This window comes from Rhinopithecus roxellana, chromosome 1 (assembly GCF_007565055.1).
Source record: "Rhinopithecus roxellana isolate Shanxi Qingling chromosome 1, ASM756505v1, whole genome shotgun sequence".
NCBI classification, from domain to species: domain Eukaryota; kingdom Metazoa; phylum Chordata; class Mammalia; order Primates; family Cercopithecidae; genus Rhinopithecus; species Rhinopithecus roxellana.
In genome coordinates, this window is record NC_044549.1 from 133,817,008 (window position 1) to 133,842,502 (window position 25,495).

Sequence of the window (25,495 nt, forward strand, 5' to 3'; positions counted from 1 at the left end):
CTACATATTTTCAAATCTGTTATATTCAAGTTAGATACGAATAAGAATAATTTCTACCGTAGAGAAGATTTTTCGTATACTGGATTATTGTTGAGTGGTAGTGGTGTTGGTGGATTCCCAAATATCCAAATAATGGAGTTCAATAAATACTTGTTGAATGACTAAGTGAATGGTGTGATAGAATACCTTCTTAAATAAAAGACACCCAAGACAATATGAAGGAGAAATAGAAGAAGAAATTGAAGGAGAATATACAAAAGCTCATGGTAACACTCTCCATGTAGAGAAAGTTTTTGCCTGGTTCTTCTATCAGCAGCAAAAAATTACAAAGACCACATACTATGAGCCACACTATATTAAAAAAAATAGATACACTTCTTGTATAAACACAAGATATCCAAAGAAATTGGAAGAAAAAAGGACTTAATTGTAAGAAAAACAACATTCTATTCTGGAACACTATTGACAAATTTAATTGCACCCTGAAGGAAATAGGGTATTTTAAAATAGGTTAAAATGTTAAATAGAACATTATCTAGAGTATTATAGTTAGCACATAAACAAGTAAGAGAAACTGAGTATGGAAGAATAAATGAAGCTCTTGTCAGCACTTACAAAAGGATGGACAATCGTTGGTTCGAGAAAAACACAATCTTCGTGCTCACACTTCAACTTTTTTTTTTTTTAACAAAAAGACAAAATTGGAGAAAACAGTTGTACTACAGACTTGATCATTCATAATATGAATGAAACAGAGTTGAAGTAATGAGTGGCAAATATTTGTATGAAAGAGCATCCTTATTTTTATATTATCCAAATGGGATTTACTTTCAAACTGAGGTCTCCTTTCACTTTCCAAATTTAAAGAAAAATTACATAATAAATAATTCTTCCTTGAATAAATAAATGTAAGAAAAAGTGAACTTATGAAAAGGGCAGTTGTATATAAAATTTGTATTTATACTTACATCCCCTACACTAATAAAATGACTTTTAAAAAGTAAATACAGTAACTTTAGATTTGTAAATAACAAAAATTACATGCATTTTCATCTATAAATAAACAGCTCTTGCTACTTTTCTTTTTATATTAAAACTCCCCTGACAAAAAACTTTTCTTCCAATGCACAAAACTTTTCAGAAACTTAATATATCTAGGTTCCAATATACCTAGTGTTTTAAAAGATATTTTGTTTAAACTGAAGTTTGAAGGCAACTGGATTTTTGCTATGTGGAATCTGTGGAAATGCAAATGTCCAAATCTGATTTCAATGAGCTTTGACCTTCTGAGATTTGTCAGCCACCCAGATGTCAAATCTTTCTTTTTCCTTTTTGAAAAATAAATTTATTCAATTCAATTCGATGCAAATTATTCTGTCATCTTTCAAGGACAAAAGACCGAACGAATTATGGATCTTAATTTTGACCTATCCAGATTACTTTTAACTATCCAAAGTAATGTCCTAGAAAACATGGAGAATCACAGAATTTCTGTGATGAGTGGATTGTTGAAGATAATCGAATCAATTCCCCCTTTTCACAGAGAAAGAAGCTAGATGGCTTCCCTAGATGTGACATAGTCAGAATTGTAGGCAAAATTCAAACACAGTTTTCTACTAACAACCTAAGGCCCAAACTGTTAACTTACTCATGCTCTTGTCCAGATCCTTGACAATATAAGGTCCCAGCTGAATAAATTCAATGGGACTATTTTTTGAGAAAGAAAATGCCAGAATATTGATGTGAAATAATAGCGATTTCTATACCTTAAAACCTCATCATACATAAAAAGGGATTGCCAGCCTCTCTGTGTTGACACAGTGGTAAGAGCACTGGAGTGCTTCATCCCAAACTTAAAGCTAGCTGAATCATTTAATTTCTCTGTGTCTCAGTCTGCAAAATGGCAATAATATACCTTCCATGTAGCTGAGAAGACAGAACCAGATAAGTGGTGTAAATGGACTCCAAGACTACAAAACTGCATGATACAGGCCCAGCCATAATTTATGCACAGATCTGCTTTGGTAGGTATGCCCTACTTGCACCAACAATAAAAGACCTTGAGACACAGATTAAGGGACCATCTAGCATGAACCCAAGAAAACCCAGAAAAAAATAAAAGGCAAACCCACTATGAGGCATGGAATAAAAGGAAGAAACACACCCTGGCATATTTGATGCTAAGAAGAAATAAGGTCATTTTGAAATTACAGGTACCTGTGTTACCCTTCTCCCCACCCCCTCATACTCTTTTCTAACACATTTTGGGGAGCTATGGAAAATGAATAGAAGAGACAAAAAAGTACTTTGCCCGGCAGGAATACAAAATTGTAAAAGCACAGACAGCACTACAGAGGCGTGCTGCCATTCACTCACAAAGAATTTTGTGCATGTAGATGGCTGATTAATTGCTGGCCTGCCTAGACGAAGCTGCAACAAGCCAGATACTGTCAGCATGCCATCGGTTACCATGGAAATACACAAGGTTCCTGTTTCTGACAAACCCTTGAATACTGGATAGATTGTGCCATATGTAAATAAGGCAAATTAGTTTTCCTATATCTTCCAGACAAGGTTAGACGAAAAGAAAATATATCTGTTTAAACATACTCTCTAACCTCTTAGATGTGACGAATGAGAAAGAGGAGATTCTTTCTTAGGAAACTAAACTCAGATTGTTACAACTGAAAGGCACTTGGGGAAAATGGCCAAAAAATGCAAAATGCATTGCCCATTTATAAGGAAAGACTTCAAAGTCAGGCATGCAAAGGTACATTTTATTAGACTTTTGTTTTGTAACCAGAAGACGCATTTTGTGGCATTTTCTTTACAGAATTATAAAATGTCAAACAGTTATTTCTGTAATATTAGGTCAGAATTTTTATGTTTTATTACATAATTTTTACTTATTGCACAGTCTCTAGGCTCCAGAGGCTGAATACTGAGTCACAACCAGCATGATAAAACAAATCAGCATAATTTACAATGCTTAACTCCATTACTGTGGACACTTATTTTGGCATTACATTGATTGGGGCCTTCTTAAAATTAAAAAGCAGTTTTTACCAGCACTGGACAACTTTATAACTTCTTTTCACGTTCCAAAATTAATTTATAGTTAATTAAATCTGATGTTATTTCAAAAAAAATTCTTGTAATTATCATTAGGATACGTTAAAGTACATAGTGACTCAAATCTCTTATTTAATTCATGACACAGGACTACTTTTCTGATGGTCATGTGTAATTATATATTTCAAAAATTGAATCTGTTTACTTAAACAGTGAAAATGCCAAAAAGAGCTGGAGTACATTTTATAATATGGCATCTCTGAATAATTTTTAAGTGTGGATCTCTCAAAATGAAATGTCATAATATCTCTATTATCTACTTAATTTTAAATATATACTTTATCTGTGTTCTCAGTCAGATTTTCTATGGATACTTGGATATTAAATTTTGATACTTAAACCCCCATATTCATGTTACTCAAGAAAGCCCCAACGTATGAACACCAAAGATATCTACAATTATCCAAATTAACCCTTTCCTCAGTTTAAATTAGTGATCTCTTCCCTTTCTGGGTAAAGGCAGGAAAATATTTTATTTTCTATAAATAATCCACTTATTAAAAATGCCCAGAATTCCAATTTGGCAAAATATACTACATGTTATTCCATGTTTTTAGAATTCAGCAATGAATTCTAGCTGATGACTGTCAAACGTTAACATACTGAATATATGTAATTGAATATTAGCCAAGAAAAATAAAGAGAAGCCACTATCTGAATGTTTTCGTTTTTATGTAAATAACATACTACATAAAACTATTAAACTACTGACTTTTAGTATTGCCCTGTTCAACTTTTGTTTTTGCAAAAAAAAAAAAAAAAAAACTCTTTATACTCTTCAATAGGAATGTAATATGTAAAGTGAATGGTTTTTATGCCAATTTCTAAACAAATTTTTAAAGCACATCCTATTTACACAATAGTAAAGAAAGACTGAAAGAAAACTAGTGTTTAAATAACTCTGGCTAGAACAAGTAGCTGTGCCTGAAATTAACGTGATCATTCTTTCTGTTCTTCATTTTGTTTTACACAAGACCCAAACAGGTTGTCACACTTTAAAACTCCAGTCTTTTTGCACTGAAATAAATACATGACCTATAGATGACATTTCGTTTTGCTCTCTTTTTCTCCTCTAAACCAGACAGATCATAATTAAACGCATTGAGATTTCTTGGTTGGTCATATAATGATGTCCACTTTTCTTATTAGAAATCTTCCCAGGTTTTTACATTGTGAGCATGTGTATTTAAGGATTTAAATTGTAACCTCTACCCTAGAAGCGAAACATTTCACAATGGAAACTGGCCAAATTTCTTTTATATGTGTTATTATTAAAAAGCATGCTATCTTCCAAGTCACATATTAAAAATATACATGTTATAAGTACTAGGAGTATGTTAGAAACAATATGATTGGTTCCATTCATGTTTTTAACTCTATACTATAGAATGCATAATTTGCAAAATATACACTTTAAGATGAAAGGTAAATATGAGAATATTTTACCTATTGCTTAAATATGCTTAACTATAGTAAAATAAGAATATTAGCCTCCCACATATCACCAGAATGTATTACACACAGCATAGTCAATGAGAGAACACATAATTGTGAGGATAAATGTTTGCTAGGAGAAACATACACATTTACCACTTTTAAGAGATAGTGTGATAGTATGGAAAGAACCGACATTTCTTCATTCACTGGGAAATGTTTGTGTGCCAAGCACTTTATCAGGCATGGGAAGATGACAGTCAATAAGCCAGGTCCCTGCTTTCATGGATCTTAGACTCTAGAGGGGTAGAGATAAACTGGGGGAAATCAGACCCGAGTTCCTGAGTTCTAATCTTTGCTCTTTCTCTTGAATCCTATAACTCCTTTTACTTGAATCGACTTTATGATATGCCATATTCTCTTCATAGTTTAGTTATTTCTGCATGTTTTTCTACTCTACTATATATCAGCAAACATGGTATGGATCTTTTTCACTTTGGGATCTGCCACCATATTTAACCTGTGGTAGGTTTTCCAACAATATTTGTTGAATAAATGAATTGATAACTCCTTCTAGTTGCTTATATTATCATTTCTAGGTAAGGTACCTAACTCCAGGGGTTTGGGGCTTTTTACCTATAAATGAGGGTGTTGAAATGAGTCATCTTTAAGGTTAAAGTTTACAATTCCATAATATTCCTTAATGCTATATGTCAGTAAGCAAATTTACTCTTGCTATTCTACTGACTCAGAACATTTTCATCCTAAAAATGTTATTACTTACAAAATTTGTTTCTGCTTTTCTGGCTATCTTTTTCCAAGAGTGATTTTAATATATAATCATTTTATTTTTCATGTAAAGTTATGCCAGATATGATATTAAATGTTAATTTAAAACATTAATATTTGCTTTTCAGATTTATGAAACAGGCAGAAAAATCACAAAAAGGAAAAAAAGTCAGTTTGAAGTGTGAAATCAAGTGAATGAAGTAAGACAGAAGCAATAATCTCTACAACAAAAGATAAGAACTTCCCTCTTCTAAATCCCATACACACATGGCTATTTGTTCCAAGCTTATGTGGATCATGGCTAATTTACAAACAGTGGGTGATGTGCTATAAAGAAAATGACTCATTGGCCCATCTGTAATTTAAATATGTGACAAAATGTTTAAATGTTTCAAACAATGGTTAATTATTAGAGACTTAACAGTCTGAAAACAAGTGTGGAGCTTTTTTCTTTCTTTCTTTTTTTTCCTGGGTTTTTGGCTTCATTTTGAACCAGCTCAAAAGGACATCAGGTGTTTGCCTCTTCCTGAGATGCAGTACATAATCTTTAATTGGACATCTTGTTGGAAAATAAGGAGGAAAGTATCCTTTTTTTTTTTTTTTCCTTTTCTTTTGAGAATAGCCTGGCCAACATTTATGTACTGAATGCTAATATGTATAACTGAAAAAATAAAAAATTCTAGGTCTTACTTAAGATTTTCATCTACCATGAGAAGTCTTTCATTCATTTTCTTAGGACAAAGACAGCCCCAATCTCTATACATGAATATTTAAAAATAAAATTTCAAGTTATTTTCATGTTGATGTTTATGTAGCCTATATCTTTGTTGACACAAAAAGCAGAGATTTTATTGCACAATAATTGTAAGATCCTTTCCTCTAATCTCCAGTTAAGCACATATTATTTAACTGATTCTTTCAAAAGACAAACAAAATGAAAGAATGAATGTTAGTTGCTTTTTAATTAACTCAAAACAAAGGTTGAGCAGTGAAAGGTGCATCCAGTTAACTGACTGTTGAGTTTATATAACTTCAATCAAGAAGTCCCTTAACATACAGGAAGGGTTTTGGAGGGAGGCAGGGATTGATCGCTAACATACAGAATCTAAATGAGATTAGTTATTTGGTCAAGGTGAAAGAGAATAAAACAATAACTAAAGCAAAGACCTAGGATATAATAACATGAAAATAAAATTTCAAGTAAAAGTTGATGCTATTTTTCTCCTTTAAAAGGAAAATCATTTTCAAATGCACATGCTGATCTCAAATAAATGTTTTGCTAGTATGTTTAGTTTGATTCTGCAAACTGCTTCAGATTGAAATGTATGTTGAAACCTAAAACTGATTTTTTCCACGTAAATCACATTTAAAACTTCTTCAGCTAAAGGTATTACCAGTAAAGCTATTAACTTGAGTATGAGCTCTTTCTTTAGATCTCCAAACCTGCTAAATCATTGATAATATTACATTTTTCTCTTTATGAAAAATTGAAAAAAAATGACTTTTTTTTTTTTTCATTTTAAGGGAAACAAGTCCAATTCAGAGGTTTTCATTTCAAAGGAAACAAGCCCAATTCAGAGGTCTAACAAGCTCTATTCATCTGAACCTTTTGAAAGAAACTTTACTTCCTTCCTCTGCTTGCCCTGAACCATGTCCTAGGAGCAGTTGATTGAGTAGGCAGATTTTCTTCAATAGTTTCTCAATTAGACATTTTCTATAGATTCTAAATATATTTGACCATATTTAATGGCAAATTAACCTAGTAATATGTCAACATTTTTTAACACTTGGCCCTGGAAATAAAAAAATCAAAAGTTTTCTCTCCTTTTTATTATCTTTATCTAGCTAGCTAGCTATAATAACATTATACCCTAAAGTTAATCCATAGGGTGAGCTTGGTTTAGTCTGTTAAATAAATATTGTTACTTAATGACTGACATGACACTTGGACTATCAGAATGTGTACCATTATCCATTTCTATTTTGTTTTTCCTTCTATGTCTGGGGAAACTAAAAACACCTTCAGTTAAAAAAGTTTCTTATGGGGTAGGCCTGCTGCCCTGGCAATTCTCATCATTTTGGGCACACTCACTTCTGAACAGTTGAGCTATCCATTCAGCATATGATAGCTACTTGGAACCTGAAAAATATATTCAGAAAAACTAATCTTTATTTTTTGCCCAGAGTGCAATATAAATGCGTAATTAGTGGAATTTATAGTTTGATACATAGTGAAAACATTTCAGCATTCCTAGAACATTCATACCCCAGTACTCTGCCTTCCAAATCATTTATCAGTAATGTCTGCAAAACCAAAATAACAATACCTGCTTAGAGAGCAATGTTTGTTACACAGTAGGCACTTTATTAAAGAGGCTTTCTTTTTTTCCCTTAACCTTGTGGATATTATGAACCTTGTACCTTATCAATTTTGTCAACAATCAAATTATATAATATTTAAATACTCCGACTCTATTAGAGTTCACCTTGCAAGCAAATTATAGTTACAAACATATTCGAAGGGGGAGGAAAACCCTATGAAACAAATTCTCATTATAATATAGGGGACTAAGTAGGCATTTCAATAGTGTTCTCATTTATATAATAAAATCTTCAGTAATTCCTCTGTTGATGGAGATACGCTGCTGGGCACTTAGGCTGGATCGCTCATTCATGGCAAAGTTCAAATTTGTAGAGGATGCTTCACACACATTGATTTATTTACCTTTCAAGCCATGCTGGAGAGGTAATTATAAATTACTATAGTTTCTTGGAACACATTCATTCTGTGACTGTTATAAAAATTATATAGAATCAGGAAATAACTGCGTTTTCCATACTTAAAGGTTTGTGCATACATTTTCTAGATATAACATAGTATATATAAATGTAGGAGATTTCTGAACAAAAAAATTCAATAATAAACCTCATTTTCCAATATCAATATATATATTATTTCAACAGCTTTATTCTAAATCTGCTAACTACCAAGTGCTGGTATTCTTCATCCTAGTTGGTTTCAACTCATGTCATGTTCTCCAGTGCCACACTTGTGATGATGTTCCCTTGCAAATAGCTTGGTCTCCATTAGCTGACACTGTGTTGGATGACATTCTTAACTGTTTGTGATATAATGTCTCTTTTTCAAACAAAGGTGTCATGTGGCCTGAAAAGCACACAAATGAGTCTCAACAGGAAAATATCTTATAAGCAAACAGTAAGACATTCATCAGTCATTGTTTTCCCATGTACTGTAGGAACTGGACCCATTAATTTAGTATTTTTTCCTTCAGTTTATCTCTTCTTCCTTCCCCCTCTTCCTCCTTTCCTGCGTCCCTCCATCTCTCTGTTACTAATCAAATCTATTAAAGTCATCACTATTAAAGTCATCAGAAGACAGATTGCACTCCAGACTCCACCACTTGGTTGCTGTGTGACTTTGGGTCACTTACTTGAGCCTTCTAAGCCAGTGTTCTCCTCTGTAAAATGGAGGTAATGATATTTGTCTCATTTAATTCATAGAATATTTTAGAAAGAATTGAAAACAATGTATATAAAAGTTTGTTTTAAAACTGCACCCATACAAACATAATACAAAAACATGGTGAGGCAAAAAAATTATTCTGAAGGTGAAAAACTGAGAGTAGCATTTAGGTCATACTATATTTAAAAGAGATTGTTTTATATTTCATAAAGCATTTTATTTTATTAGTAAAAGTCCAACTATGTTTGACTTCATCCGGCTTATATACATAAGTGTTGTATGTATATATATTTAACCAATATTTATCTATTGATTAAAATAATACCTTTAATAATGAATTTAAAAACTTTGTAGCTTTCAATGAGATAAATTAGAAAATTTTGATAGAAATGTATTTCCAATATCTGCTGAGTCATTATTATAGGATTATTTACTACCCTCAAGTGCAAAATTACACCTATGATATATATTCTCAAGAAAGGTGATTCATTAACTGTACTATAGGTTTTCCTATGCTCTCTCAGAATATCTATTTGAATACTGATCTTATTTATTAATGATCTAGTTTTTAATGAGTATATTGAGTGTACTGATATGCCCATTTAAATGATACAGATTTTTAAAAAATTCAACCTAGTACTATGTTTGAGATCTAAAAGTTCTTTGCGTCTACCTTCATATTACTGGCCACTTCTTCTTCATCAGGAACAACCTAATATTAATGTAAATGACAACCAAAATGCCTCATCTGCAATTTTGCTTCTCTCCTTGATCCATAACTTCAGCTGACCCTACACTCAGACAATGGCAGTATTTTATTTATTTATTATTAGCAATTTTTCTTCCATAATGAACCACTTAATTACCAATTTGACACTCAGAACACTTCTACCCAGCAGCAATGAAGTGCTCTGGAACAACCAAGGCAAAGGCAACAGTCACTGTTTTCAACAAACACAAGAAATTTTAGATAATTTCAGAGATTTGATCCTGTTTACCCTAGCCAGGTGTGTGTGCCTGTGCATGGATATGCCTGGTCTGTATGTGAGTGTGCGCTTTGCATGTGGGTTACTGAAGATGCACTGCAAAATACAGCTCCAAAACTTGTGAAGGAGTAGCACTTCCATGATCCGTTCAGAGGGAAGTGCAGGATTTGACCTATGGGTCAATTACCAGCCAAAAAACACTCCATGTTATCTAGTAGGTAACACATAATGACACCTATCCAAAAACTCTGTAGATTCCTTTTTGTTGAGCGGAAACATGTTGTATTTGTTAAAGTAAGACTTTTGTTTCTTTATTAAAACTAAGTTTTACTTTATGAGAATATATCACATTGTTTAGCCTCCATTCCTGTGAGCGCAGAAAAAGGTAAAAAATATACCTTTCATTACAAGCTATCACTAAAAGATAAATCTATCTGACCACTTTTACAGCTTTTGCTTATATACCACTATGCTCAATATTTTTTCCTTAAGAATCAATGATCCAGTTGAGTCTTGATTTCAACTTAAGGCCATCCATTAGAGAGAGTTAAGAGCCTGAAAAGGGTCATCCTTTTCTGTCTCTATTAGTCTAGGTAGCTTTCGTCTCTAATGGAATCCTTTCGACAATTATTTCATACTTCTGGCAAATCTTGATGGACTCCATTCACCTCAATGCTACCTCTGCAGATCATTCAAAAGCTTCTATTAGGACATCTTAGAGAAACCTCCTTTTTGCTTTATACTCAAATAAAAGAAGTAAAAAACTAAACTTCAAGAGGGGCCATGCTTTTCAGTGTAATCACAATACTTTCCAGTCTGAACAAGAGGCATCAGCTATTCTTTCCCTTTTGAAAGCATTTTGACCAGGTGGAAGGATTTTAAGCATATATACCAGAACACACATATCTTGATCCCATTCAAGAGCCACAGAAAATATCTTCATACTTATTTGCATATGTTTTTTTCACTATTAAGGTTTAGGAAATATGAGCTTCATCTCTTTATCAATGACAGTACTTTTCAATGGAAGAAAAAATGTCCAATCAATAACTGTAACAATATATTATGACTAATTGCTAAAATTGATTTTTTAAAAATCAAGTTATAATCTGGGATACCTACTTATTTTTGGAACGTGTCATATACCTCCTTTAAAAGAGAGTTCCTTCCTAATTATATTTTGCTAAGTTACTCACAAACATCAGCTTTTATTCCCTAAGCAAAAAACAGCTAGATGACAGGTGAAAGCTGGTTGAAGATTAAGAATTTGCTGTAGGCTTTACACAGAGCAGCTAATAGTCACTTGAAGAATCAAGTGCTGAACGTATTAAATGATTCTGCCTGCCATTTCTTTATTAGATCTACTTTAAATGGAACTCTGTGGGTCCGCTTGAAGCAGAGTGGGTGCTCTTAAACTCTGAAAGATCTATCTGCTGCAGAAACAGGGAAGGGTCCTCTTGTGGTGCCTAGTCATGGTGGAGAATATGGGAATCCATCAACACTTGCTCAGTACCCTCCACCCCAACACCCAAGCACATATGTAATGTGAGAGGTATAGCATCTATGGTAGTTAATCACTACCGTTTTGAATATTCAGGTTGATTTTGAATTTTTGCTAACATAAGTCACCTTATAATGAATATCCTTGTAGCTTAATCCTTAAATGTATTAATGGTACAATATATTAGTGGTACATTTAAGGATTAAGAAAGGTAAGGCACAGGAAAAATGAAGATTGAACAGTAATAAGGCCAAAGGTGAGCTGCACATACAGGAATGCATAACCTCGTATACCGGAGTCAACAGGGGTGCTGCTTCACACCACAAGCTAAGGAGGAAGCATGGTCAGGTACAAGATTCATAATATCCATAAGGTTAAGGGGAAAAAGGAGAGCCTCTTTATAAAAGTTTATAAAAGAGCCTCTTTAATAAAGTGCCTACTGTGTAACAAATATTGCTATATAAGCAAGTGATAGACATCAAATTACAATTGTTTATACATAGTTGAAGTACACATATCATTTTATAGACTTCTAAAACTTTAAAATAATCATAAACTACAAGGAACTGCAGTATCTGTGTGCAAATACATGGATTAAAAATAATAAAAAATAAGAAGCAGTTGCAAAAAGAATACAAAGAGTCCAATATATCCTTCACCCTGCTTCCTCAATTGGCTACATTTTATTTTATTTTACTTTTATCTTGAGACAGAATCTTGCTCTTTCCCCCAGGCTGGAGTGCAGTGGCTCTGATCTCGACTCACCACAACCTATACCTCCTGGGTTCAAGCTATTCTTGTGCCTCAGCCTCCCAAGTAGCTGGGATTACAGGCATGCACCACCATGTCTAGCTCATTTTTGTATTTTTAGTAGAGATAGGGTTTCACCACATTGGCCAGGCTGCCAACTCAATTGAGCCAGCTGCCTTGGCCTCCCAAAGTGCTGGGATTACAGGCATGAGCCACCACCCGACTGGCTACATTTTATGTAAATACAGGACAGCATCAAAAGCAGAAAACTGACATTTGCACAGTACCTTTAACTACATTACAGGCTTTGCTCAGAATTCATAGCGTTTACCTCTGTGTATGTGTTTGTCTCTGTGTAGTTTCATGCAATTTTTTTTTTTATTATACTTTAAGTTCTGGGATACACGTGCAGAGCGTGCAGGTTTGTGCCATAGGAATGAATACATGTGCCATGGTGGTTTGCTGCACCCATCAATGTTATCTACATTAGGTATTTCTTCTAATACTATCCTCCTAGCCCTCCACCCCCAAAAGGTCCTGGTGTGTGATGTTCCCCTCCCTGTGTCCATGTGTTCTCATTGTTCAACTCCCACTTATGAGTGAGGACATGCAGTGTTTGGTTTTCTGTTCCTGTGTTAGTTTGCCGAGAATGGTGGTTTCCAGCTTCATCGATGTCCCTGCAAAGGACATGAACTCCTCCTTTTCTATGGCTGCATTGTATTCAATGGTGTATATGTGCCACATTTTCTTTATCCAGTCTATCATTGATGGGCATTTGGGTTAGTTCCAAGTTTTTGCTATTGTGAGTAGTGCTTCAATACCCCATCAAAAAGTGGGCAAAGATATGAACAGATACTTCTCAAACAAAAACATTTATTCAGCCAACAAACATATGAAAAAAAAGCTCATCATAACTCATCATTAGAGAAATGCAATTTTATGTATGTGTATACACACACACACACACACATATACACACACACATATATATAACCACTACAGCAATGAAAATGCCCAGCTATTATATTGCCACAAAGTTCTTGGTGTTATCTCTTTATAGTCATACGCATTTCCCTTCCTTTCCTTCTTCTGCCCCATCTTTAAATCCTGGCAATCATTAATCTGCTTTCCATCTCTGTAATGTTGTCATTGTGTGAATGTTATATAAGTGGAATCATGAATGTGTGACCTTTTAAGATTGGCCTTTTTCACTCACTGTAATTCCCTTGAGATCCGTCTAAACTGCTCTATCAGTAGTTCATTCCTTTAATTGCTGAAAAGTATTTCATGGTACAGATAGATCACAGTTTGTTTAGCCATTCATTGCCAAAGGATATTTGGATTGTTTCCACTTTTTGACTATTACAAACAAAACTGTTATGAACAACCATGTACAGGTTTTTGGGTGGACACAAGTTTGTTTGTCTGTTTTTTGAAACAGGATCTTGCTCCAGGATATAAGTTGTTATTTAACTGGGATAAATGACTAGGAATGCAATTGCTAGATTGTATGGTAAGTGTATATCAAAAGTTTTTATTATTAAGAAACTGCCTTTTTTATTTCCAACAGCAATGTATGAGTGGTTCAGTGTCTCCATGTCCTCGACAACATTGCTACTATCATCAGTTTGTCTTTTAGCTATACTGATAGGTTTACAGTAACATCTCATTATGGCTTTGTATTTCCTAAAGGCCGATAATGTTGAACATCTTTTTGTGTATTTATTTACCGTCTCCATCTCCTCTTTAATAAAACGTCTATTCATGTCTTTCACCCATTTTCCAATTAGATTTTTGTTTTTATAATTTTTTATTTCTTGCTGAGTTTTGAGAATTCTTTATTCTAGATTCAATTCCTTTGTCAGATACGTGGTTGGTACTTTTTCCCAGCCTGTAGTTTGTCTTTTAATTCTCCTCTTGGAGACTTTTGTAGAGCATAACGTTTTATGTCAGTTTTTCTTCTCTTATCCATACAATTTCATATATAAGAACTCTTCACTCATATATAAAGACTCCTGACTCTGTCACTAGGTCCAAAATATTTTCTTCTACATGTTTTCTAGTTTTATGTCTTACATTTAAATCTATGATCCATTACGAAGGATTATTATATAAAACAATTTCACACAATAATTTTAACTTTATTATTAGTTAAATAATTTTAACTATTTATTTTATTCTTTGCCTATGGATGCCCAATTGCTGCAGCACCATATGTTGAAAAGACTATTCTTTCATTAAACTGTTTTTGCACCTTTGTACCTTTGTAAGAAAAAATCAGTTGGACACATTTATGTGAGTCTATTTATGGTTTTTCTATTCTTTCAAATGATTTTTCTTCCATTAAAAAAATATCATAAACTTGTTTCCATCAACATTTTCAATATAATTTTAACTAGTGCAAAAAGCATGTTATGGGTTGGACATAATCACGATATAGTTAATGACTACCATTTTGAATATTTAGGTTATTTTTGAATTTTTGCTAACATAAGTCACCTTATAATGAACATCCTTGTAGCTTAATCTTTGAATGTATTAATGATAATTTCTTGGGATTTCTACAAGTAAACTTGCATAAAGAGCATACAGCTTTTTAGAAAATGAGCTGTTTTGGACAATACTTAGGGGTCAACCTACTTTTTAAATGTGGGGTTTTTTCATTTTTCTTTTGAGACAGAGAGTCACACTGTCACCAGGCTGGAGTGCAGTGACATGATTGGCTCACTGCAACCTCTGCCTTCCAGGCTCAAGCAATTCTCCCACCTCAGCCTCCCAAATAGCTGGGATTACAGGTGTATATCACCAAGCCTGGCTAATTTTTGTATTTTCAGTAGAGACAGCGTTTCACCATATTGGCCAGGCTGGTCTCAAACTCCTGACCTCAGGTAAGCCGCCCTCCTTGTCCTCCCAAAGTGCTGGGATTATAGGCATGAGCCCCCATGCCCGGCCTAAAATGTGTTTTAAAAAACATCTATATATAAAATGAACTTAGGTGTAAAGGGAAAATAGATGAATAAAGTATTATAGCCAGAAAGCTATTCATTACTATAGATGTAAGATTGTTTTTTCACATCTGTTAAAAATCAGTGAATAAGTCAGATTTCTCAGAGCAGTCTGCTGCATGGTAAAGGGGGTTTTCTACCATCCCTGCAACTTACTATCATGTAATTGCTTAAATGCCCAGGTATTCCATAGAGAAAGCTGAATAAATGTGCTTCAGGAAGTTGAACTCGAAAGTAGATTAGAGTTCATTATCTACAGTCAATATTTTTATTCAAAGAACATTTAACTAGCCTAGTACAGGGCACATGCCCAATATTAATACAAGACAGGGTGTGGTAAGTCCTATGAGTGAGTCAGAGTTCAACAGGAAAAGAGGGGAGAGAAAGATGAACCTTGACTTTGTACATGTAGAAAAGTCTCTTGAGAATAGTGTACTGTATGGGGCCTGAATGTGGCTTAGGCAGACAGAATATGGGAAATGCATTCTAGAAAGAGACAAAGATGTGGCAGCTGAGAAGTGAGCACATGGCTGTGTTGCTCCATGAGTATGCATGTACTGGGGGAGAAGAGAGATGTTTGGAGATAGTTTTGGAAAGGCAGGCTTGAGACAAGACCTGCCTCAAGCAGGAAACTGGAATGTCAAGTAGAAGCAGTAATTTTTATTCAAATAAGAAAGCTCTTGAAGTTTTGACATGGGAACAGGTGACCAGAGCTGCTCTTAAAAAAGATAAAATTCTAGCTACAGTGTTTGAATAGCCTGGAGTGGGAGAAAGACCAGAGGCTGCAAGTCTGCGGAGGAAGCAACTGCCTAAATTCAGGGAGAAGAAATCCAGCTCCGAACTCTGACAGGGGGTATGGGGGCAGATTAATGCCTGTGAACCTATATTTCTAGAGGCAGGCGCTTTGTTGCTTGAAACCCAAGTTTTGGTTCCCCATGATTTGGAGAGGTAAAAGGGAAAGCTGGAATCTATGGTAGTCAAGAGAAAGGACTCTAGATCCAAAATGCCTGGTTTCTGGTCCAGGAACCTGTATCTCCTGGCTGTATAAGCCCTAGTAGGTGACTTTATCCTTACTGTGTCTTGTATCCTCAATCATAGAATGGAGATGATAGTATTCAGTTCAGCATGTTGTTGGAAGAATTAAATAAATCCATACATGCTAAGTGTGTAGAACAGTATGTGGCACATGTTGTTCACCATTACTGTTTTTGTGATTATTTTTGAGCTGTTTCAGGAGAAGAGGTTTGTGGTCATATTTGCCTGACTAGGTCCTCTTGCCTCAGGGAAGAAAGGACGGAATTAGAAGAGCAAAGGAAGAGGAATATCTAACAACGATGCTTCTTCCATTCTAATGTGCACGCATGTCACCTGGGTATTATGTTAACATGCAGATTCTGATTCAGTAGGTCTGGGGTAAGATCTGAGATTCTGCATTTCTAACAAGTTTCCAGCTGATGCGCAAAAATCTGAGAGCTCCTTCACTATCTTACTTACCTCTCCTACCCTCTCCCCTCCAGGCTCACTTTGAACTCTGGATATTAGGGGGATTGCAGCCCTTACTGTCCTAACATTGCATTCATGGAAACTTCTCTTTTTGCAACAATCATTATAAAATGATTCTTACTGTATATTTCAGGTCCTTTACATTCTTTATCTCAAGTCCTCATAACAAGCCTTGGGCCAGGTGTGGTGGTTTATGCCTGTAATCCCAGCACTTTGGAATCACTAGAGGTCAGGAGTTCAAAACCAGCCTGGCCAACATGGTGAAACCCTGTCTCTACTAAAAACATGAAGAAAAAAAAATCAGCCAGGCTTGGTGCTGCACGCCTGTAATCCCAGCTACTTGGGAGGGTAAGGCAGGAGAACCACTTGAACCCAGGAGACCAAGGTTGCAGTGAGCTGAGATCATGCCACTGCACTCCAGCCTGGGAGACAGAGTAAGACTCTGTCAAAAAAAAAAAAAAAAAAAAAAAAGCCTTGTAAGGATAAGGTGCTATGAGTCTCATTTCACTGATGAAGAAACTTGGAGAGGTGATCTGCCTTCCATAAAGACTCCAGAGAGGGCACACTGAGAAGCAGAAGTGGGAGAGGAAAGAGTGGAGGGTGTGTGCCCTGCCTCAGGCTGTGAAGTTACTCCTGCTCTAGCCTGGCTGTTTCTGGAGATCTCTTGTAGGCCTATAAATCTGAAGTTCACAGGATTTACTGCTAGCCACCCCCATCTCCCCACAGAGTCCTATTTAGCCAGATTTTGGTTATTCTGAAGCAGGATCTTTTTTGGTAAGGTATTTCCCAAGAGTTTTAGATCATTTTTCAGAACACTTTATAAAAAATGGAAAGAGTTGTGGTTATTAATTAAGATAACTAAGATTGTGAATCTAGGAAGGTGTGAGATGGCAAGGTTGAAATACATATACATTTCTATTTTATCTGCTATATCCATAAAAACAATACCTTTTCCTCAGATCTTGGTTTTGAGAACAAGGAGTAGTTCACACATGCATTACCGTGTGGAGGGCTGATGAAGCAGAGGGAATCCTTCCCTCTTAGGGCCACGTGATGTGGTTTCTGAGGAGACGAGGTACATGCCTAAGATGTGGTAGATGAGCAGTACACAAGCCAGCTTATCTCTGATCCTCCAGCACAAACAGCTGATGCGTCTCCTGGCCTCTGACAGATGTATCTTCAAAACTCTCTCATAGTCCCTGCCAAGTTACACAGCCATTTATGTATTTCCAAGTCTTTTTTTCCTGAAGCAACTTTCGAAATTTCAGGGTTTAAAAAAATACTTTATTAACACTTTTTCTCAAATCTATGAATGTTAAGTTTCTACTTCATGGTTTTTTTGGGTGGTAGGTGTCTTTTCTGTTTTTGCCATATCTTTGAATGATGCGTATTATTATTTAAATATTTATTTCATTATATCTACTTGTTTTCTTATTTAAATAGATTTATTCTTTTAAAGATCTTCATATCATTTCAATGATTGGAAAATCAAGGCCATTTACCATAATTAGACAGTAAATGTAAGAATAAATAAGTAATATTGAAATATAAAAATAATCCATGCATCATCTAAAATCATTGCATACACTGTTTTAGGACATTTATCACTTTGGGAAAAGCTGTCTCAGAGGACATGAGGACCCAAGGGTGGACACTTGTGTTTATTTCTCTATTTTCACCATTTTCTAACTTCCTGGTTTCCATTTAATGTTGAATTAGTGAAGTATAAATGTGCCCCATTGATGTTACAATGGGTAGGCAATATTTTTGGCTGGGGTCATAAGTGATTATTTTTATGAGAAATACAACATTTGAGCCAGATCTCTGATTTTGAGAAGCAACTGGACAAATAGCAAAGAGATGTAAGAGCATTCCAAATGTCCCTGACCAGGTACAGAGGTAAGAAAATTTATGGCAAGTTCAGAGAAAACCTGAATGTATTGATTTTACAGAGACATGTTTAATAGCTCTAAATGAGCCTCCTCTCCCAGGGATAGGCATCTCTGTTTCCTGAGCAGTGACTAATGATGGGAATTCCAGCCTAGGGGGAAGATATGTGGGATCTATATTTTTGGGTGGAGTTTTGGGGGTAGGATTTCAGCATCCCTCGAATTACATTACTAGAAAGTTGCCTCAGGCAAGGCTCACGAAGGAGCTTCTTGTGATAGCTGCCAAATGAAAAGGGCACAAACCAGTGAACTGGCCACTTAGGAAGATATTAATGTGCATTCTGAAATCCTACCACAGAATATATTCCCAAGATGTTCTTAAAAATACAGTTTCTGATTGGATCCAAATATTTATGTTAACCATAGAAGATATTCTTCCCACTAGAAGAAAAACAATATAAAGTCTTTCCCCAAATACACTTAACTGATCATTTGCCCCACCTTTGGCCAAGCTGCTGCTTAGGATATGGCCCTCTAGAAGGTTTATGATAATAAAATGTGCAATAAATAGATGGAATCAATGTTATTTTATCATAACTATGTTCTTAAAGGCATTCCCATATAGAATAAAGCAGCAATCCTTATGGTCACCTGAGTTATCCCTTGGATCAAGCAACTTTCTACCTCACTGAAGGTGCAGCACACAAGTTTTGGGTTCCTCCATGTCTAATTCATTCAGACAATTAGACAAAGGCCTGGGGTGCCATCAGCATCGTGTGGAACAGTCAAAAAGGTCTGTTATTATCATAGATAATGCATAATAATGATGGGGGTAGGTGTAGAAATTTGGTTTAGATGAGAATTTCTCAAAAAAAAAAAAAAATACAAGCGCAGCTGAGAAGAAAAAAAAAAAAGGTTGCTAGAAAAAAATTAAACCAGAGAGATGTATTTGATTAAAACACAGGAGCTATTAACTGAAAAAGGAATGCAAAGAAACCTTCCGTGCTGCAAGAGGGCCGGAGTGTCTGAAACAGTGAGCCTTGGATGCCTGTAATTCCTCTAATTCAGTGATAATGTCCCCTTTTTCACACACGATTGCAGAAGGAGCTCGGGTATCCAACGAGTCAAGTGTTTGCAGATGCATCAGAATTAGCTACCATTTAAGAAACCCACCATCTTTCAGAATGAATTTCCTACATGTCACAATAAGTTCAATTGAAAAGAAAAGAAAGAAATTTTATGTTATTTCTTTGCTATACACATCCTCCCACCTGTATGTTGGATGTTTCAAGCTACCAAATGCTGAGGGAATTTACCGAGGCATATTATTAATGCCAGCCCCACCACATGAACAAAAAAAGGCAAGATTTGGAGCACTTCAAAACTGACTGACTAATTTAAAATTGCTTGAGTGTAGTTAATCAATATTTATTTGCTTTTTCTAAGAGATGAAGAAAGCATATTATAGTGCTGATTTCATCATTTATATGTTAAGAAAGAGTACAAAGGCAGCATAGTGGTTCCAATGACAGGCTTGAAGGCAGAAATATCTGGATTATGAATACTTATGAACTATAGTCTTGGGCAAGTTACCCAATATCAAAGTCACAGTTTCTTCAGCCATGAAACTGTGATAAGAATATAGCAGATTCACAGAGTTTACTGTGAGTATATGTAAAATAGCACAGTTCACAACGAATGATGAAAGCCCAGGAAGTGTTGTTGTTACGATTACTTTCTTAAAATTTATCTCCTTTGATCATTTTCTTTCCTTTAGTGTGTGGAGCAGGGGCTGTGTTACTGGCCAAAGCCAGTGTTGTAAACCCTGAAGCCTAATGGGGCCAAGAAGGTAATTTAATCAAGAAGCATAGGTCAGAATTTTTAAAATTCTGAGCATGAGTAAGATGGCAACTGACTGTTACCTATGTCAGTGATCATTACTGTGGCACATAGGACAGTGCCTGCCCTATTTACGGGGAGTAGAATAATGAGGCCACTGTTGCTGAGTTTCTAGAAAAATATCAATTCTTTTAAAATAATACATCTCTCAATTTTTATATGTTGGCAATGCATTCAGTATGATATGTTTATTTATTTCCCTGTGTATTTAACAGTAGACAGACTTAATAACAAGGGCAAATGAAACAGATGTTTAGGTTGAATTTACTCCATGGGCAATCAGTTGGTAATCTCAGGATTAAAGGATATTAAAATAAAATAAATCCAACATATCTCTGAAAAGTCACTCCAAAATATACTTGGGCCCTGCTGACAGGGGGAGTAAGTTGCTATGCTTTTCCTTGCTACCTCTGGGTTTCTGTCAGTATTTATTCTGTTTTTATTATCCATCCATCATCAATTTTTCCATCCATCCATCCATCATCCATCCATTTATCCATCATTATCAAGCCTCAATAGTGAATTACTGGGTGATTAGGAGGATCCAAAGATGTACATGACAGAATCCTTCACCTCAAAGAACTTTCAGGTATCTAAGGGGTGTTGCAGTGGTGGTACCTATGAGTAACTGACAGAGATGAGTAGAGAGTAGAGATAAAGTACGTATGATAATGACAGTAGGAATGGCATTAAAGAAGTACAACAAACCCTTCCAGCATGGATGCCTGGTCCTGCCTCTTCCTTTTCTCCACTCCAGTTCCAGATGTCTGATCCCACTTGCTTTCCCTACATCAGTCATTGCTAATACCATTCTCTTCTCAACAGAACACAAGCTCAATATTTTGCTGTTCTTTGCAGAAGAAAAGAAAATAGCAATAGTGCTAAATCCCAGCATTCATTATTTCTGTTCTTCCACTGTCTTTAGGTAAACTTTCCATCAATTTCCCTACTAGGTTACTAAGTTTTTGGTTAATTTCAAAATTAATAATGTTTACATTTGTACTTGTCTTTCATTTATGGGATCTTAATATGAGGAATCAGCAAAGAATAATTGAAAGAAAAACTGAAAACTTCCATACGGGTGTGACTTCAGCAACTGCATCTATTTGACCCTGTGTGGCATAATAAAAAAACACATATTTGGTCTTTGTCCAGGTTCCTTACCTACAAGTCCTAACACTCTTGGAATCTCTGAAGTGATGAGTATCTTATATGGTAATGAGATGACTGGTGTCTGGGAGGCCTAGATAACTTCAGGATGGGGACTGGCCACCAGAAAAACCAAAGCATAATTAAAAGATTAGAACTTTCAGCTCTCCTTCCCCCCACCTCCAGGAAGAGAAAAGGAAATGGAAATTGAGTTAATATCTAATGAGCAATGATTTAATCAATCATGTCTACGTAATGAAATCCCCATTAAAACCCCTAAATGATGGGGTTCAGAGAGCTTCTGGGTGGGTAAATGCATCCATATGCCAGAAGGGTGATTCATCCTAACTCTAGAGAAACAGAAGCTCCTGTTTTTCGGATATTTCCAGACCTCACCCTATGTACCTCTGCATCTGGGTGTTCATTTTTATTCTTTACTATATCCTTTATATAAACTAGTTATAGGAAGTAAAGTGCTTTCCTGTTTTGTGAGCCATCCTAGCAAATCATTGAATCTGAGGAGTGGAGTCACGGAACCCCCAATTTACAGTCAGTTAGTCAGAAATAAAGGTAGTAACCTGGGGCTCGAGGCTGGTGTCTGAGGTGAGAGCAGTGTTTTGGGACTAAATGCTTAACCCTGTGGAGTCTGACACTAATTCTGAGTAGATCATGTCAGAATTTTATTGGCTTGCAGGACACCCAGTTGGTGTCCAGAAACCTGGAAAACTGATTGTTGGCATCGAACCCCCTATCCACACACATATTTGATGTCAGAAGTATTGTGAGTAAAAATGGTTCCTATTCTGGTACAACTTCAGTTGAAGGTGAGGTGGGGTATTGATGGAAAAAATCTCTAAAACCTTTTCAAATTCTAAAAGCACATAACAACTATGTTCCATAACTCTTTGGATTAATATACAAAGTTTTACCCATTTCAGCAGGTTGTATGGTAGTAGATTGAGCACTACTTATCCACATGACAATGCAAGGACCTGAGAAGAATAAAAAATGAATGAAACCCCTGTCATCCAGGAGCTTATGCTGAGGTTGCTACCTTGCATTCATACAGCCTGCCTACTCTACAAGCCATTTTCTCATCCCTTATGCCATTTGATCATTTAATTGCAAAGGAAACCAAGGCTTAAAAAGGTAAAGAGAATTTGTTCGAGGCTTCTCAGTGTGTATGTGATGTCAGCAAGAGGGTGCAATAGGAGGTCCCCAGCTCACATCCTCCCACACGAACAGTGACCTGGCAGTCATCCATGGAAAAAAGTGCCATATGGGAGCCTTGGGACCCAGGTAAGGGGATGTAAAGCCCTGATAAAGCCCAAGACTGAGGGGAGCCACTTTGAGAAGGCAGGCCTGCATCCTGGTGGCAGGCTTGCCAAATGTAGTTCCAGCTGCTGACTGAAAACCACTCCATCCTCCTATGGACTTAGATTTAGCCCCATTTGGCTACAGTTCATCCTGAAATCAGCCCCATCTGCCAATGGAGCCAGCAGGAGCAACACTTGTCTATGCCCCCAGTTATAGTCTCACCAGACTTGGACTTAACTGTGGATCCTGAAGTGACCCCAAGACTCAGCTCCAGCCTTACTCTACTGCAGCCACAAAGTCAGTCCTGCCCACCCATGGAACCAGAGAGAGACACACCTTTCCATACTCCCAGTAACAGGTCTGACAACCTCTGTCCTGAATGTGGATCCTGAAGTAGCCCTGTGATCCAACACCAGCCCCACTCTACTGTAGTCAGTCAGTCCTGACCCAGAGGCACAGCAAGCCTCCTGCCCTAAGTCCTAGATTGGACCCTGAAGCAGCCTTGTGGTTCAATCCCAGCCTTGCTCTGCTGTTGTCTAAGGGCAACCTTGCCTGACCTAGCAGGAAACACACCCAGCCATGACCCCAGTAACATGCTTCCCAAATTGGACCAAACTGCAGATCCTACAGCAGTCCTGTGCCATAGCCCAGCCATGCTCTACCACAGTCTGGAGATAGTTCTGCTTGCCCAGGGACACAGTAATAGCCATGCCTGTCAGTACCCCTGGTAACAGACCGACCGAATCATACCCAACTGTGGACTCTAAAGCAGTCCTGTGAGCTGGTTCCAGACCCATTTTGTCATGGTGCAGAGGTAGTGCAGGTTGCTCAAGGACCCAGCAGGAGCCCACCCATGGTGCAGGAGGTAGTGCAGGCCACTACTGGCAGCCACACTTACCCATGCTCCTGGTAACAAGCCTGCCATTTGCAGACTTGACTGCAGAACCAAAAGCAGCCCCATGTCCTGGCTTCAGCCCTCCTCAACCATTGTCCAGAAAGCAGTCCCATTCCCCTGGGTATCAGACAGGAACTATGGCTGCTTGTCCCCTTGTAACAGGCCTGGCAACTATGGACTCTACTGAGGAGCCAGCAGCAGCCACATGATCCAGCTTCAGCCAAGCTTGACTGCAATCCCAGAAGTAGTCCTATCTGTCTGTGAACCTAGAAGGAGAATATATATCTACCAAATAGTCTATAAAGTCAGGAGATGGTTGCTCCTTCAGGTGCACAGACACTAATGCAAAGTCACACAGATCATAAAGAATCAGACATACATGGCACCACCAAAGAAACTAATAAAGCTCCAGTAATGACCCCAAAGAAATGGAGATCTATTGAATGCCTGACAAAAAATTCAAAATAATTGCTTTAAGAAAACTCTCATCAAGCTGCAAGAGACACAGACAGACAACTCAATGAAATTAGGAAATCTAAATTAACAGCTCAACAAGAAAGAATTTATGAATGCAAAGATAGGTCATGTGAAATTATCCAGTCAGGGAAGAGAAAAAGTATAAGGAAGAGTGAAGAAGATTTATAAGACTTATGGAACACCACCAAGCAAACCAATGTACACATGGAGTTTCAGAATGAGAAGAGATAGAGAAAGAAAAAGAAACATTGTTTAAATAAATAATGACTGGAAAACTTTCCAAACTTTGGGAAGAACATGGATGTCTAGATGCCTGAAGCGCAGAGGTTCCCCAGCAGGATTAATCCAAAGAAGATAACACCAAGACCCATTATAATTAAATAATCAAAAGTCAGATAAATAAAGAATTTTGAAAGCAGCAAGAGAAAGGCAACTTAATCACATTCAAGGAATCCTCCATAAGGCTACCAGTAAATTTCTCAGGAAAACTTTGCAGGCCATGAAAGAGTAGGACAATATATTCAAAGTGTAGAAACCACTCCCAAGCCCCATTAACCAAAAATACTATACCCAGCAAAGGTACTCTTAGGAAATTAAGGAGAAAGGAAGACTTTCTCAGACAAACAAAAACTGAGGAAGTTTATCACAACTCAAACTGCCTTACAAAAAAATGCTAAAGCTAGTTCTTAAAATTCAAACAAAAGGATGCTAATTAGTAACATAAAAACACATTAAAATATAAAACTCAATTAGTAAGGATAAGCATATAGTAAAATTCAGAACAGTCTAATATTGTAATGGCAGTGTGCAAATCATTTTAAATTCTAGTATAAAAGTTAAAAGACAAAAATATTAAAAAATAACTACAGATACAATAACTTATAATGAACAACAATATTAAAAGATGTAAATTGTGACACAAATAACAAAATGTGGCAAGGGGAAGAAGTAAAACATAGTTTTTATATGTGATTAAAGTGTTTATCAGCTTAAAATTGACTTATGAAATTTAAATGTAAGCCTCATAGTAAGAACAAGGGAAAAATCTCTGGTAGATTCACAAAAGATAAAGAGAAAGGAATCAAAATATGCCACTATGAAAAAAAACATCAAATCACAAAGAAAGACACAAGACAGGAAGAAAGGAACAAAGAAACTACAGACTTTGCTCATTGTTTTCTGGCAATGAGCAAAATGACAAGAGTAAGTACTTATCTATCAACAGTTAACGTTAAATGTGAATGGATTAAATTCTCCAATAAAAAGACAGAGTGACTGAATGTAT